The sequence below is a fragment of the Ailuropoda melanoleuca genome, chromosome 9 (genome assembly GCF_002007445.2).
Source record: "Ailuropoda melanoleuca isolate Jingjing chromosome 9, ASM200744v2, whole genome shotgun sequence".
NCBI lineage: Eukaryota > Metazoa > Chordata > Mammalia > Carnivora > Ursidae > Ailuropoda > Ailuropoda melanoleuca.
Genome location: NC_048226.1, coordinates 9730414 through 9746998, shown reverse-complemented (window position 1 = coordinate 9746998; position 16585 = coordinate 9730414).

Genomic DNA, 16585 nt, shown 5'->3' with positions numbered 1-16585 from the left:
CACACCCCGCGTTCCTGTCTCCGCCCCCGGCTCCTCGCCACTTTGCCCCGCCCCAGCGCCCAAGCTGGGACCAGCCCCAAGGCGCGAATGGAGAGAGAGACGGGGTGTGCTCGCTCACCTCTCAGCGCCTGGTGCATGCCTCCGATGCCGCTGTACAGCTCCAGGGCGCGCAGGGGCTCCATGCCCACGCCGCCGCCGCCGCCGCCGCCGCCGGCCCAGGCGCAGCACGCAGCGCGCCCCCGCCACTCCGAGCCCCGAGGGCGGGCGGCTCCTGGGTCCTCTGTGCAGCGGGATCAGATCCTAACCCGCTTTCTCCCCCGGCCTAGGCATTAGCGGTATCCGCTGCCAGCAGCTCTGTGCTTCTAAATCCCTTCTGATTGAAGGCAGAGTGAATGCAAAAGCTCGCCGGGAAGGGNGGGGAAGGGGACCGGCGGGGCCCCAGGCTGTCTGCATTTGTAGACCGATAGATGTTAAACTTATTCCTCGAGTTTCGAGTTTGGTACCCGACTGATTCTGGTCTTCATCTCGCTTCGCTCTCTCCACCCCGCCTGGGGCGAGGGGGCGCTGTGGACTCCACATCCCCTCTCACCAACTCCGAACTAGGACGCATCATCAGAGGACAGGACTCAAATTCCTGGCAAGGGGAATTCTCTGCTAATTGTATCGCCGAAGTATCTCAGATAATGGATGCAATTAAATCGCTCTGTCCTTGTTCCTTCATCAGGGACCTGAGTGAGAAGAACCTATTTGGAGAGTGGGAAGAAAGAGGAAGACGCGAAGGGGCTTGCAGCATTAGATGAACCCCTCCACCTGTCTCCCTCCTACCAACATCCCCCCACCCCGCTCCATTCACCCAGAGAAAAGTTCACCCTGAAAGGCTCTTTTCAGGAACAAGGTTCCTTCCAGGAGGAAGTGAGAGGGAACTTAATGGCACTGGAAATTCAGAGATGAAATCAACTATCGCCCCGGGTGCCTGGCCTCCTGGAGGGTCTGGAACTGCTTTCCTTTGCTAGTTAGTGCCGAAATGCTCGCATGTCCTGAAAGACTTCCTCTTCCTCACGAGGCACAAGCCACTGTCATGAGGTCTTCGGTTCCCCCCTTGTCACTGTCTCTACAGTAAGTGCGTGGCTGGCCAGCTCCTACCTCCCCGCCCCGCTCCAGGCCCCCCGATCTTCTCTCAGCAGGACCACCCCAGGAGCTCCCACCACTCAGCTTCCTGGACTTCGTCCTTAAGATGCCAACGTGATCTTGACTGTTTCCTACCTACAACCATGCATTGGCTTCCCAGTGGCCTTAGAAAAGCTGAAACTCTTGTAACACGTCTCATTTAGTCGCCAAAGGGCAGGCAGCTCACTGCCCAGCCTCCCTGCCTTCCCACGCCCTCCCCCTTCCCCTGTACTCAGACAATACCAAATTGTCAGTTGCTTGCAAGTGTCTTCCTCTCCCCTCCAGCACTTTGCACATAGCGTTCTGCCTTGCCTGCAGTGTTCTCTTCCTTCTCCTCTCCTTTCCCTAATGCCTAATTGTTCTCAGCTGAGCCATCTGTTCCTTGAGGAATTCTCCCCTCCTCCCTAGAATAACTGCGTTCTCCCTGATCTGTGTGCCTAGAGCCACCACCAAGTCTACCACAGCACCCAACACGTTACTAAAGTTAGTTGCCTAACGTCTGTCCTCACTAGAATGTAAGCTATAGGAAAGCATGGTCTCTTGTTGGCTGCTGTCGCAAAGGGCACAGGCATATAGCTTCTGCTCCATAGAGATTAGTGCAGCCCCCAACCAGATGAAGATATAGAACAGCCCTGGCATCCAGAGGTTTCTTTGCGCACCTTCCCAAGCAATAACCGCTCATCCCCCTGATGTAACTGCTATTCTCACCTCTTTCAACATCTGTTAGTATTGCCCATTCTTGAACTACACATGAATAGAATCATTCAGTGGGTATTTTTGGGTATGGCTTCTTTTACTCGAAATAATGTCTGAGATTCATCCATATTGTTATATATATTCATAGGACCATCTTTTTTCTTACTATACAGTACTGCGCTGTTTGAATATAACACAAGTTATTTATTCCTTCTCCTGAGGGTGAACGTTTGGGTTGCTTCCAGCTTGGGGCTGTTATGAATAAAGTTGGTGTCAAATAAAGTGTATGATAGACATGTGCACTTTTCTCTTGGGTATGTAACCAGGAGTAGAATTGCTAGGTCGTGGGGTAACTGCATGCTTTGCTTTAGTGGGTATTAGCTCACAGCTTTCCAAAGTGGTTGTGCCAGTACAGACACACCTGGAGCATGAGAATTCCAGATTTTCTACTCCTTTGCCATAACTTGGCATTAAGTTTTTAATTTTAACCATTCTTATGGGTGTGTAGTGATATTTCAGTGTAGTTTTAATTTGCATTTCCTTGTTGATTTATTGGCCATTCGAATATCCTTTTGTGAAGTGCCATTTCAAGTCCTTGGACCAATTTATCGGTTTCCTTGTCTTTTTCTGACTGATCTGTAGGCATTCTATTTATTTAATGTGAGTCCTTGATTGGATATATGTAGTTTGAATATCTTCTCCCAGTTTGGGGCTTATGTTTTTATTCTCTTAATTTTGATGAAATAGAATTTATCAGTTTTTTTTCTTTTATGATTAAAATATTAATCATATAATTTGGGGGATCCTGTTTAAGAAATCCAATCTACCTCAAGGTCAGGTACCTATTATTCTCATGTTTCCTTCTAGAATGTCTTTCCGTTTTACCTTTCATATTTGGGTCTATCTTCTATCCATGTATGTGATGTAGTAGGTCTAAGTTTATTTCTTCTCCATAGCTATCCAGATGTTCCAGAAACATTATGGAAAAGACTCCTTTTACCCACTGGCTCACAATAGCACCTGTGTTATAAATCAAATAAATGGCCACCTAGAGTGGATCTATTTCTAGACTCCTCATTCTACTCCATTGGTCTATGTGCGTCTTTGTACTAACACTATACTGTCTTAATTAGTTTACCTTTATTATAAGTCTGGAAATCTGATGTTTGCTCACCAACTGTGTTCCTCTTCATCTAAATTGTCTTGGCCCCTTTAGGTCTCCAGCTTCTCCACATGCATTTTAGAATCAACCTATTGATTTACTCATGTATGCATGCGCGCGTNGTGCACACACACACACACACACACACACACACACACACACATCCTGATGGGCTTATGATTAGAATTGCCCTAAATCTATAGATGAATTTGGTGAGAACTGACACCTATTGTCTTCTACTCCTTTTACATTGTATATCTCGCCATTTATTTGGAATTTCCTTTCTCTTAGTACTACTTTATAGATCACAGTGAAGAGATCTAGCACATATTTTGTTAGTGTTATGTTAGGTATTTCACACTCTTGATTCTATTGTAACTGGTACTTTAACTTGATTTTCCAATTATTTGTTGCTAGTATGCCAAAATAAAAATTTTTATGTTGGCTTTATATCCAGTATCAAAGTACATTGATTTTAATATAGCTATTAAATATTTAATATATTGTCCTCCTATCCTGTATCTTTGTATCATTGCTAAATTCATTTATTAATTTTAACAGTTTGTATGTTATTTTAGATTTTGAAGGTATATAACATATATGAAAAAGACAAATTTCACTTTTTGTTTCCAACGTTTCTATTTCTTATTTAAACTTTTCTTGTCTTATTGCTCCTGTGAAGACCTCTCATCCAATGTTGAATTAAAGTCGTAATACTGGACTTGTCTTATTCATAAATTCAGGGGGAAAAGTCTTCATAGTGTTATGTATGATGTTAAGTATCATGGGGTGACAGATGTGGACTGAAGAGAGTTCTTACAAAAATAAAGCTGTCCCAAGTATTGGTCAGGCTATAGAGTTTTGATAAGACAACTTTTTATGTGGCAAACTACTATATAATTTATAGATTATATTGTATATGTAATATATTCGACTGGCCCTTGAACAATGTGGGGGTTAAGGCCACCGACCCCTACACAGTTGAAAATCCGTGTATCACTTTTGACTCTCCCAAAACTTAACTGTCAATAACCTAATGTTGACAGGAAGGCTTACCAATAACATAAACAGTTGTTGGTACATATTCCGTATGTTCTACATATTATACACTACATTCCTACAATAACGTAAGCTGGAGGGGAAATGTGGTTAAGAAAATCATAAGGAAGAGAAAACATATTCACAATACTGTTTCGTATTTGTCAAAAAAGCTGCTTATAAGTGGACCCATACACTTCAAAACCAACTGTAGATGAAAACCCACAAGATATTGTTATTATTGTTCTTTTAAAACATCGATATTTTTATATGTCTATAGCCACACATTTTCTAGTTCTAGTGGTTTTCATTCCTTCCTGGAGTTCTGTGCATCTATCGGAAATCCTGTTACTTCAGTCCGAGCCACTCGTTCTAGTATTTCTTGCAGTGAAGTTCTGCTAGAGACCAACAATCCTCTCAGCTTTTCTTGAAATAAAATGTCTTTATTTCATCTTAATTTTTAAGGATGATTTTTCACTATGTATTGAATTTGAAGATGAAAGTCTCTTTTACTTTAATGATTTTTAAATATGTCATTCATTGTCTTCCTGCTGCCATACTTTCAGTTGAAAAGTCTGCTGTTAGTCTTGTTATCACCGCTTCAAAATTTATCTTTCTTTTCACTGCCTTTAATATTTTCTCTTTATATTTTCTTCCAGAAGTTTAATTATGATGTTCCCGTGTGCCTTTTTTTAATATTTATCCTGATTGGGGTTCTCTGGGCATCTCAAATTTGTGGGTTTATGTCTTTTATCAGTTTTAGAAAATTCTCAGCTTCTATGTTTTCAAATGTTGCTTTGACCTTTGATCTTTCTCCTATGCTTTTAGATCAAGAGAGAGCACATATGGGCACACCTGGGTGGCTCAGTCATTTAGGCAGCCAACTCTTGATTTTGGCTCAGGTCATGATCTCTGGGTGGTGGGACCAGGCCCCCCATCAAATTCTGCACTCAGCATGGAGTCTGCTTGGGATCTCTCTCTACCTCTTTCTGCTCCTCCCCCACTCATGCTCCCTCTAAATAAATAGATAACTTAAAAAAATTATAGAGGCACCTGGGTGGCTTGGTCAATTAAGTGTCTGACTTGGTTTTGGTTCACGTCATGATCTCAGGGCCATGGGATCAAGCCCCAGTTTGGGCTCTGCACTCAGCTCAGAGTCTGCTTGATATTCTTTCTCACTCCCTCTCCTTTTGTCCATCCCCCTGCTCTCTCTCTTTCAAATAAACAAATCTTTTTAAAAATTATTTAAAAAGAAAGAAAAAGAGCATATACGTTATACATCATTAAACCATTTAGATATCATCTTACATTTCTATTACATTATATTTTTTCTATTCCTTTTTTGCCCTCTTTGTGCTTTAGCTTGAATATTTTCTATTAACTTTTCTTTGAGTTCACTTAACTTGTTTTCTGCTGTGACCAATTTGGTGTTAAACCTATCCAAGGAGTTTTTAAGTCCAAACGTTACATTTTTTAATGTCCCCTTGATTACTTTGCATAGGCTTTTTTGAAGTATTCTTTTTGTCCATTTTGTTCATCTTTTCCTCTATTTTCTTTAATATATTTATAATAAAATCTACTAACTTCAACATTTGGATAATTTAGTCTACTTAATTGTCTTTTCTTTTTTTTTAAAAGATTTTATTTATTCATTTGACAGAGAGAGAGACAGCCAGTGAGAGAGAGAACACAAGCAGGGGGAGTGGGAGAGGAAGAAGCAGTCTCCCAGCGGAGGAGCCTGATGTGGGGCTTGATCCCAGAATGCCGGGATCACACCCTGAGCCGAAGGCAGACACTTAACGACTGAGCCACCCAGGCACCCCTGTCTTTTCTTTTCTATCGATTACTAGTAAAAATTTTCTTGCCTCTTTGCATGTGTCCTGATTTTTTTATTGTATATGAAAAAACCACTGAAAACTGAACTTTTTATTTTCCTCCAGAAATGGTTCATCTTGCCACCTGTTAGGTAGATAGGATGAGGTGTTGGTCACATTGGTCCATGCAGGAATTAAGTTTCCAAGGAGATTAGTTTCACTCCTGTTTTTATATGTCTCAAAGATGAGATGTGTCTTATATTTATCGTAGGATATTGACTCCAGGGGACATTTTTCTCATAAGCACTGTGAGACTGCAAAAGCATGTCATCTGCCACTCCAGTCCAGCACTTAGTTTCATAAATCCCCTCAACTCAGCATTCAACAAATATCAGGCAAACTGACATTGGGGGGTTCTCTAAATTTCAAACCAGCATATCGAGTCATATGGAAGTCTAAATGTGTGCTGGTTTCTCCTCCCCTAGTATAGTCCCTCTGCCTGTTCCTCAACCCATGATCAGACTCAGCAAATCTGCATAAGGAAAAAAAAAAGTAAACTCAGCTCCCCTGGGAAGAGCGCTTCTAGCTTTCGAAGTTCACCTAGTCCTTTTTGTTTCCACTCCCCTCAGATATCTTTTAAAATGTGATTTCTAAATTTTTTCTAGTTGATGCACAAGATTAATGGCTTACCATTACTTATTAAATCTTACTGGAGGGATGCCTGGGTGGCTTAGTCGGTTAAGTGTCTGCCTTCAGCTCAGGTCATGATCTCAGGATTCTGGTATCAAGCCCCACATCAGGCTCCCTGCTCAGTGGGGAGTCCACTACTCCCTCTCCCTCTGGCCCTCTCCCCCTCCCCTGCTTGTGCTTGCTCCTTCTCTTTCTCTCAAACAAATAAATAAAATATTTTTTTAATCTTACAAAAAGTAGAAATTGATTTTTTAACTCTCCCGACATTTTTATGAGGTAGGTACCATTTTCAGTCAAGTTCACATAGAATCGCATAATAGCAAATAATGAAACCAGGAGATGGACCTAAGCTATCTCATTCCAAAACTAGGGCTGATAGTAACCATGATGATATATTGCCACCAATGAATGGGATTGTCCTTTTCTAATAGGTAAAGAAATGCTAATTCTGATTTCTAACTGAAAATCTGAAGAGAAGGTAATTTTTTAAACCTTTTCAGATATGTTTTGAGTCAGATATGTAAATAAATTATTTTAAATTCAAGGCATATTTCTTACCAAAAACTTTCTATAGAAACTAAATTACCTTTTTCTATTCCTCAAGCCCTAAGAGATAAATTTCTCTTAATCAAAAATCTTTTTGCCTGTTGTCTTCAGGAAACATAAAGGACAACTGTCGATTTTTCTGTGCCCTCCTCCCACAGAATGCTATGGTGAGTTATGACAATTCCCATCATTAATACAAATGCATTATAGAGAACACCTTCATTTTATGGTTTTCATTTTTGGAATTTGAGTGCAGTGACCTCCTTAACTGCTTGATTAGAACAGCAAAGACTAAGATAATTAGAGCAAAAATGGGAAAATCCACAATCAACTTGTATTTTGAAAAGAACCGAAGAATACCAGATGAGGGCCTAGAGGTCATTAGGCAGCTATTGGTTCATGGGTACAAGAAATAAGTCTCAACATATGTTACAGCACGGAAACTAGCACATTCTGAAAGCACCAGTGCTCACTCTTTGTGGGCCTTTGCCTAAGAATAATGTGATAATGATAAATTCCTTCTAGCTTTTAACCAGTTTTAACCAGAGAAAGGTTTAAGATACAAAGAATCAGAATTGCTTCCACTCCCTGTACTGGCAGGCAGGAACTTGAACTTCACATCTGACCACAGTAAAAATCCAGGACATGAACTTACTAAGAAAGACTTCAGGTTGTTGATTTTTAAAAAAGAAAGCATCACATGATAGTGCAGAAAAAACAAACAATTCTATAAAGAAAGCAATGGTCTGTTTGAAAGCAGAATTATAAACCCAAGTCTTAAGGAGGAAAGAAAAAAATCCACATAATCTCATGACAGGATTTTAAATATTCCCATTACCTTTTGCAGCTTGTCAATCAACCAAAGAAGGCCATGATTTCCATGCATTGGAGATTTCTGGGAGACGTGTTGGTTCATTTCCTGGATTTTATCACTCTATAAATTTTGATGGGTCAATTATGCTACCATCAAATGATGTTAAAATGCCACTCTCCCCGTATTTTAAAAAAAGCCTTTAACCTTACATGTCACTAACCAACAACCTTACGGCTGCCTTTACCACATGACTGCCACTTGAAAGGCATTCTATGTATATTTTTGCTAATCTTCCTAAAAACACTGCAAGTTATGCACATTATTTTTAATTTATAAATAAAAAACAAACTTAGAATGGTCAGGTGATTTGTCTAAAGCCACACGAAGACTAAGTGATGGGATCATGAACTGAGTTAAATTTAAGAGTTAAATCATGATATAGCTCCAAAGCCTGGGTTGTTTCCACAAAATCACCCTTCTTCCCCTAAAAGTCCTGGCTCCTCCTCACTTTGGTTCCAACCTGGCTGCCCTGTTTTATCCCTCCTCACTTCCCTTCCCACCACGTCCATTCTTTCCAAATGTGTCCATTCCCTCAAATATTTTGTACTTGTGTTTTCCTCTACATCTTAACACACATAATTCCTCACACTCTTTCCAGTCCTCAACCCTATAAAAAGCCAAGTTATCTCTCAAGTTACTCCTGAGAGTCAACCTCCTCCAATAAGCCTGACCAAACCACCCTATTGCCTCTCCCAGTTCTCCACAGCAATCTCTCCCTTCCAGATAGTTCTAAGCATATATTCTGTACTATCTGTTCATTCAACAAAAATGTATTCGCTTCAAACAATGGAGATAGAGAGATGACCAGAAGTGAAATCCTATAACAGATTCATAAAGGTGAAATATGTTTTCAAATATATTAGGGCACCTGGATGGCTCAGTTGATTAAAGCGTCTGACTCTTGATTTCAGCTCAGGTCATGATCTCATGGTTCCTGGGATTGAGTCCTGTACTGGGCTCTCCACTCATCAGGGAGTCTGCTTGGAGTTTCTCTTCTCTCTCTCTCCCTCTGCCTCTCCCCCAGCTCACTTGCTCTATAAATAAATAAATAAATAAATAAATAAATAAATAAATAGTTTTAAAAAAATAAAACAAATATATTAATATGTATACCTATATGTACAACCATATTAATAATAGCTGACATTACTGAGTACTTACTATTTACCAGGCACCATTCTAGACCACTTACATATTCTAACTTATATACTCTTCATAGCAACTCTGTGACATAAGTACCTTTTTACTTGTGAGAATACTAACACACAGAGAGTTTAAACAAGCTTCCCAAGGTCACATAACTAGGAAGTTGGGTGAACTGGCTTCAGAGCCTGTGCTTCCAAGACCACCACCATATTTATGTCCAGATACAGTGCAGAGGAGACAATCCTGTCCCACCGAAGACTTCACAAAAGAGGTGATGTTCTAAAAGTGTCTTGAAGAAGGATGAGTTCATCATGGGGACGAGGAGAAGAAGGAGGTAGTGGACATTGTAGTTGGTTCCCTAGCATCCAATCCAGTCTCCCTAAGCAACTGTGAAGTTTGGAAAAGTTGGAGAAGATGTGAACCCCATGAGGGGCCCGTGACTGACCTAAGTTCCCCAGGTCAGTAATTTCAGTAAGTAATTCCAGTGCCATGGTCCATGATTCACTCAGAAACTCGAACCTAATGGCATTTCTTTGCAACAGAAATTGGTTCAAGTTAGTCCACGAGATTACACGAAAGAGAAAACTACTCTTTCTCTTTCCTGGACCTGAAAGAGGAAACAAATCGCCCTGCTTCCTACTGGCAGCCATTTTACAACCATGAAGGGGATGAGCATTAGCCTGATGGCAAAGTCTTAACCTAAGTTACCCACTCCTAAGCCAGGGTTTTACCTGCTCTTCATCCAATTCTCCATCACAGAAAGTCTTAGTTGTAACGGTACCCAGGCCAAGGCTTCACACCACCCTACTTTCCACCAACAATTGGAGTCCTCACCACCATCAGGCCAGTGAGGGATCCAGTCACAGAATCCAACCTGAGTGACTAGTTTCTTGGGTCCGTTCTGGTAGGAGACGTCTTTGCTTAATTTTCCCCTGAAAGCAGAGCCTGAGGCAGGGATTTCTATACAGGTAGCTTATTTTAAATGACCCCAGGGAACAAGATTGGGGAAACTCTGAAGAACAAAACAAGGAGAAAAGGAAATAGAAGGGCACATTAGTNTAGCTTATTTTAAATGACCCCAGGGAACAAGATTGGGGAAACTCTGAAGAACAAAACAAGGAGAAAAGGAAAGTAAATACAAGGGCACATTAGCGAACTAGTCACTACTGCTGACAACCAAACACTGGTCGTGCTGGCAAACTCTGAAGAATTATACAGACTATGACTCAGAAATGTCACCATTGGACATTCAGAGGGGTGAATCATTTTTCTGCCAGTTTTCATCTCCCATTGGTCAAATGTTGCCCATTGAATGTTAACTTCTTCATACTTGCAGGTTTGACTATGCACAAGTGTCCAGCTGGCCCTCCAGCTGGTTCCCACAAGAGTCCCAGAACGGATGTATCAGAAAATCCCTGGGGCAGAGAGTGAAAAACACGCTCTGCAGCTGGAGCCAGGTGCTGATACCACTGTGCAGCTTATTCCTGCACCAATGGCTGGATGAAAGGTGCAATGAGGATATGAGGTGTCCACACAGCAGTACCAGATGTCAGAGAGAGAAACTGAAAGCACCTGCAAGCCCAAGGTCATTATCCAGCTCGTAGAATTTGGCTATCTCTGTAGCTTCGGTTACGTGAGCACACTAACTTCCTTATTGTTTAAGTCACTTCTTTCCTTTTAATCACCCGTTTAATAAAAGGAGACTCCTGGGGGGGGGACATATAGATATATAGATATAGATATATTTGTGAATTTTGGCATGCCAAGTAGCAGCAGGAAGGCAGCCAGAAATACAGAATTTGTTTTCCCTGAGACAGAAGATTTGTTTTCCTCATTGGTTGTGAAGCCTTAATGGTATTGTATTGTCCACGTTCAAAGTTTGTTTATATTTGCTTCTGCAAACTAAAGCATGCTGTCTTTTCTGTAATCGGAAGCTGAAATCACGCCAACTCTTGCAGAAGGCATTCTATACAGAAGAAATAGCACAGACAAAAGAAGGAAAAAAAATTCATTAATCAGCTCAGTTTTTCATTCCACAAATTTGGGGTTCCCCCCGTGTACCAGCCATTGCTGTGGTCACTGAGGATACAACAGGGAAACACACAGACAAAATTCCCCACTATGGAGGAGCTGAGGGTCTAGTAAAGGAGACAGACAGTAAACAAATAAATACTCAGGAGGGGTTAAAGGTAAGACTGACATAATTTTAAAGGATCATCTGGCTTCTGTATTAGGGACAGACAGTAAGGGACAGGAGCAGAAGCATGGAAACCAGTTTAGATGCTAACGCAATAATCTGGGCTGGAAATGACAGTGGCCTGGACAAGAGTGATGAGAGGTGCTCATTCCCATCCCTTTGGCATGCCAGTAAAATCTTTGAGGAGGCAAATGGCTGAGGAAGGAAAAAGAACTCCAGAAGGAAAGAGAGTAAATTTGAAGAGGCCACTGGATAGGTGTTAGGGAGGACATTTGACTGCAGGTGGGCAGGAAGAGTCAAGTATGTGAAAGAAGCAAAGATTGAAAGAAATGTGGATTATGAATTGAATCTACTTTAATGGTTTTTTTTTTTAAGATTTATTTATTTATTTGAGAGANTGTTAGGGAGGACATTTGACTGCAGGTGGGCAGGAAGAGTCAAGTATGTGAAAGAAGCAAAGATTGAAAGAAGTGTGGATTATGAATTGAATCTACTTTAATGGTTTTTTTAAAGATTTATTTATTTATTTGAGAGAGAGAGCATGTAAGCATGCAGGAGTGCATGGAGGGGGAGAGGGAAAGAATCCTCCAGCAGATTCCCCACTGAGCACAAAGCCCAACACAGGGTTGGATCTCACGACCCATGAGATCACAACCTGAGTCAAAACCAAGAGTTGGATGCTTAACAGGCTGAGCCACCCAGGTGCTCCAAGAATCCATTTTAATGTTAATCAATAACCATATGATTGATAATATTGGAATTGCTTTTAATTACTTTCAGCCACTGGGTTATGTTTCTTTAAATATAACACCTTGCCAAGGCTAGACCATGTGGGACCCAATATATATCGGGTTGCACAGGCTTACACTGAATGAAATTTGTCCTGTTTAACACATTCTGAAAGCGGTTTTCAAATAGTTTTGCTCCTTAATTTATTAAATCTTTCCCTCTGGAATACATTAAATACCAACTCTTGCAAGGAAAATGAGAGAGAGGCAGTTTTAGATGTGAATCAGACTAGAATCATGATCAAAGAGAGACTCAGTAGATAGAATGTAGTTCAGAAATTAAGTTAACTAAGTCTGGACTTCTTCCATTAATCATTTCATAATTCATATTTCCAAATATTTACATTTTATTAAACAAGCCCTTTTTTGTTCCCTTGGAGAAGATGCTTGGTTCTTAAGGAGCCCCATGGTTTAGTAAAGACAAGTATGTGAAGTAAAGTATGAATGACAGGTGACCATGAAGCCAAATCTTTGTGATCTGGTCTCCTTTCCAGACTCAGTGGAACAGTAAAGTAGAGGAATAGCTGGATGACCAGTTGGGCGGGGAGCACTGGATGACCTCCTTACTAAAAAAAAATTGGGGACACCAAATCTTCCTTTAAAATGCAAGCATACTCTTAGAGTGTTGACTCCAAAACACCTCAGTGCTGTTATAGCAATGCCCTAGTTATCGAAGATGGTGGGCAATGGGGCACTGACCAAGAATATCAGGGGAAATCCTAAAAACTAAGGAAACCAGGGAACGGAAGTTCTGGCCCATCTCTGCTACTATGTAACTCTATGGCTTAATGAAAGTCACATTGCTTCAACAGGCATTGGGAAAACATGCGATATCCACATGAAAAAGAATGAACTTCAACTCTTACCTTACACCACATTAAAAAAATTAATTCAAAATGGAACAATGACCTAAATATTAGAGCTGAAATATAAAATTCTTAGAAGAAAACATAGGAGGAAATCTCCTTGACATTGGATTTGACATTGTTTTCTTATATGACACCAAAAGGACAGGCAACAAAAGCAAAAATAGATCAATTGGACTCCATCAAAATTACAAGCTTTGGTGCATCAAAGGACACAATCAACAAAGTGAAAATGAAACCCACAGAATGGGAGAAAACATTTGCAAGTCATATATTATAAGGGGTTAATACCAAGAAAATATATATAGAACTCCTACAACTCAACAACAAAAAACAAACAACCTAATTTAAAAATGAACAAAGAACTTAGGGCACCTGGGTGGCTCAGTTGGTTAAGCCTCTAACTCTTGGTTTTGGCTCAAGTCATGATCTCATGAGTCATGAGATCAAACCCCACATGGGGCTCTGTGCTCAGCGTGCAATCTGCTTGAGATTCTCTCCTTCTGCCCCTCCCCCATTCACATTGTCTCTCTCTTTCTCAAAATAAATAATAAATAAAAATCTTTTAAAAAATAAAAAAATAAAAATGGACAATGAACTTGAATAGATACCTCCCCAAAGAAAATATGCAAATACCAGTAAGCACATAAAAAGATGCACAACATCTCTCATCAGTAGAGAAATGCAAATCAAAACCACAATGAGATATCACTTTACATCCATCAGGATGGCTCTTACAAAAAGAAGGAAGGAAGGGAGGAATGGAGGAAGGGAAAGGAAGAAAGGATGAAGGAAAGAGAAAGAGAGAGAGGGAGGAAGGGAGGCAGGAGGGAGGAAGGAAGGAAGGAAGGAAGGAAGGAAGGAAGGAAGGAAGGAAGGAAAAGAGCAAGTGTTAACAATAATGTGGAGAGATCGGATCCCTTTTACTCTGTTGGCGGGAATGTAAAACGGCACTGCTATAGAACACAGTATGGTTGTTCCTCAAAAAATTAAAAATAGAATTAAGATTTGATCCAGTAATTTGACTTATGAGCATATACCCAACAAGAAATGGAAGGAGGGACTTGAAGATTGATTTTTATACCCAAGATTATAACAGCATTGTTTATAATAGCCAATGGATGAAAGCAGCCCAAGTGTCCATCAACAGATGAGTGGATAGACAAAAAGCAGTATAGTCATACAATGGAACATCATTCAGCCTTAAAAAAGAAGGAAATTCTGGGGCACCTGGGTGGCTTTGTCAGTTAAGACTTAGGCCCAGGTCATGATCCCAGGGTCCTGGGATGGACCTCTGCATCGGGCTCCCTGCTGAGCAGGGAGTCTACTTGTCCCTCACCCTCTGCCCCTCCCCCTCCACTTGTGCACTCTCTCTCTCAAATAAACAAATAAAATCTTAGGAAAAAAAAAAGGAAGGAAATTCTGACTCATGGATGAATCTGTGGACATTAGTTTGAGTGAAATAAGTCAGTCCCAAAAGGACAAATGCTGTATGACTCCACTTCCAGGAGATACCTAACGTAGTTAAATTTGTAGAGATAGAAATTGGATGGCGGGGCTAGGAGAGGGGAACGGGGGTTATTGCTTAATGAATAGAATTTCGGTTTTGCAAGATAAAGCTGGAGATGGACAGTAACGATGGTGACACAACAATATAAATGTACTTAATGCCACTGAACTGTACACTGAAAAACAGTTAAAATGGCCAATTTTGTTACATGTAACTTACCGCAATTTAAAAAATTTATTTCTTTTCTTTTCTTTCTTTTTTTTTTTTTTAATTTCTAAGATGGGGTGTCTGGGTGGCACAGTTAAGTCCAACAGTCCAAATCCTGACTTCAGCTAACGTTGTGATCTCAGGGTCATGAGATCGAGCCCAGCACTGGCTCCATGCTCAGTGGAGAGTCTGCTTGGGGATTCTCTCTCTCCCTCTGCCTCTGCCCCTCACTCCCATGTGCGCTCTCTCTCTCTCTCCCCAATAAATAAATAAATCCTTAAAAAAAATTCCTAAGATAATGAACAGAAAATGCTTTCACAGTGTGTACTACACAGGAAGTACTCCAACCATAATAAATTGCACACCTGTTATTATTTCACTCCATTTTCTTGAATGGAAGCCCAAGATAGTTCCATTAGGTCTTAACAACTCTTAGAGTTCATTTCTAAAACGAGGGATTTAGACATTTAGCTCAATCATCTGCAAGTCCCTTCATCTCTCATAGCTCTCTGTTCCGAGTCAGTAGTGTGTAGATTGTATTCAGGTTGCTTCAGTGCACACACATGTGTGTGCATTCACACACGCATGCACACACACACACAGCCCTTGTTTCAAGCAGAGATGTTTACTTTTTAAATATTGTGGTTATGTTCAATATTTTTAAAAAATAATTTTTAAAAATTGAAATCAGTATTTCTAATTTAATTTAAATTTCTAATTTAAAAAAATTGAAATCTGTATTTCCCAGGAAGCCAGCTATGCATCCAAAAGGGAAGCCCCAGACCAGCGAAGATGTGGAAACAGGCATGGTACTGGAGGGCAAATAAAGAAAATAAGAACTGGGTTGGTAGGAGATACCAAGTTCCTCCTTAACTATGATTTTCATTTTGGTCTCAAAGTTTTGTATTTTTCTTGAAAAGAGAACAGAAACTCACAGGTATAATTCTAAGAAGAGCTGAGCCTACCATATGTCAATCACTATCTTGATTGACTATGGTCAAAGAATCCTACTTTACAAGGAATGGGACAAAGTTAGCTTGTATAGGATTTTTATCAAACATAGTTGGAATTTAAAACAGAAGTTTTGTGACTTGAAGGAGGTAAATTTCATTCATTTAAAAAATTCACTTACCTGGCTTCCTCAGCCTACCATTCATCTGGGTGACTTCTTGTCTTCATTAAAAACTCAGCTCATTTGCTACCACTTAAGGAAGCCACCCAAACTGGGGAAGGTGCTTCTTCTCTCATCCCTAAACATTCTGTCATATATTTACACCACATGTGCACATGTGCCCCATGGCATTTACCATGTTTTACTGTCATTGTCTGTTTGTTCGTCTTCTCCTTAGCTGGATACACACTCCTTGAGCCAAGGTCTATGTTCTATTTATCTGTACCCTCAATGCAGAGTATTTAATATGCATTTTTAACTGAACTCAAGTAATTTTATGTCAAGATTCACAGACAACTGACCCTTGTTTTCTAACCAACTTTCCTTGATTCATGGCTGGGTTTTCTACCATGTTTCATCATTTAGTTGCACTATGATTAAACATTAACTCCTATTAACAAGATTATTTAGTGATATACTATAGCCAAACTATGGAAAGAGCCCAGATGTCCATCAGCAGATGAATGGACAAAGAAGATGTGGTGTGTATACACAATGGAATACTACTCAGCCATCAAAAAGGATGAAATCTTGCCATTTGCAATGATGTGGATGGAACTAGAGGGTATTATGCTGAGCAAAGTAAGTTAATCAGAGAAAGGCAATTATCATATGATATCACTCATATGTGGAATTTAAGAAACAAAACAGAATCATAGGGGAAGAGAGGAAAAAATAAAACAAGATGAAACCAGAGAGGGAGACAAACCATA